Raw genomic sequence first — 1809 nt, 5'->3', positions numbered from 1 at the left:
ATGACTAGCTGCCTTCCCTCTAGTCTTACACTGCTAAATTAGGGACGGCTAGCGCAGATAGCCCTCGTGTAGCTTTGCGCGAAATTCAAAAACAAACAAACACAAGAAGGTCCCCACACCATTACACCACTTTCAATAACTTGCATTGTCGGAATAACACCATCGGCGTCAAATGGTCTTGTGTGTTTTTCTCCATATTTTTACATTATTGTCAGTATGGAAAAATGCGACTCATGATACAAAATAAATTTTCTAATCATTTCAGTCGAATTCTGTGAATTAAAACCATGTTACACAATGATGATTGGTAAGAATGCTCCTGCTAAACGGATATACACTACCACGTGCCTTCTTATTCTTACAGGCTATCCATGATAAGGCTACATCTTAAGTGATAATCTGGAATGTCATTTTATATTTTTTATGGAAACAAAGGGAATCAGTGTTAGATATCAAAGTTAGATAAAGTACAAATATAAAATTAAACAAGAACTATTTTTTAACGGTATTAACAAAAAATTGCGTTATTTTGTTCGGAATGATTTTCATGTTCTTAAATCATGATTGTTTATATAAAATATTTTAACTCATTAAATTCTTCGGTTAAACATATCTATAACTTTATACTAGTTTTTAAACCAATTTATATACTTTGTATTCGTGAGATTCTAGACCTTTTGTATATATAACCAGAAATTGTTGGTGTTGCTGTTGTAGGATACATAAAACGAAACTGGGATTGTAATTTTCCACCTGAAAGACAGCTTATGTACTTACTTAGGCTGTAAGGACGGATCAGGAACCTTGAGTCTTTAGTATAATCATCCTTGGTTACCATATGGGTTTTGTCCACGTTTTTTATAGATAAAAGAACTGTAACTTTTTAAATGCAACCACAGCTGAAATTTCAAGCATGGTCAGGAATACCAGGTCATAAACGCTTTAATTCGCAGCCCGACATGGTAACCAAATGGTTCAATTATAAACAATGACAACAAGTAAATATTTACATTTCACATTAGTTGTTTCTGTCTGTCTAGGTTGTCTTTATATTGTGTGTGTGTTTTTTTATGTTTTCCCACATAAAATTATGAAAGGGGCTGATGTATGAATATCAGTTGACGCTATGTGTGGGAGCAGGCTACTGAATGAAGTTGTTATTAGTGCTATTATTATTATTACATATTTTTTTCGTCTCTCTTATTTTCCACACAGTTTTTTAAGCGCTTCTTTATAATTTCTCTTCGCTCCATCCACCGTATTTGTTTATAGTTTCTGACTGTGTCCAACCTAATTCGCATGGAATGGTACAAAGTTGTATCTATATTGTATAACGATATTTCTCGAAAATGGTGGGCTACAGTTGGTATCATATCTGTTGATTGCCCTTAGAAAGAGTTAATATTCGGTTACAATTTCTACCTTCACTATTGATTACCCTTGGAAAATGTTAATAATCTGGAAAATGACCGATTTCAGCTTCCATCTTCACTGTTGATTGCCCTTGGAAAAGTTAATATTTTGGAAAGTGTTTGGTTTCAATTTCAATCTTTACTGTTAATTGTTTTTGGAAGGTGTTAATAATCTGGAAAGTGGCCGGTTTCAGCTTACATCTTCACTGTTGATTGCCCTTGGAAAAGTTAATATTTTGGAAAGTGTTCGGTTTTATTTTTTTATCGCCACTCTTGATTGCTCTTTGAAAGAGTTAATGATCTGGAAAGTTCTTGGTTTTATTTTTTATCCTCATTATTTATTAACCTTGAAAAGAGTTACTAATCTGGAAAGTGGTCGGTTTAAATTTTTATCCTC

Source organism: Limulus polyphemus, unplaced genomic scaffold (genome assembly GCF_000517525.1).
Source record: "Limulus polyphemus unplaced genomic scaffold, Limulus_polyphemus-2.1.2 Scaffold553, whole genome shotgun sequence".
Lineage (NCBI taxonomy): Eukaryota > Metazoa > Arthropoda > Merostomata > Xiphosura > Limulidae > Limulus > Limulus polyphemus.
The sequence above is the reverse complement of the archived record's forward strand: the minus strand, read 5'-3'. Positions refer to the sequence as shown.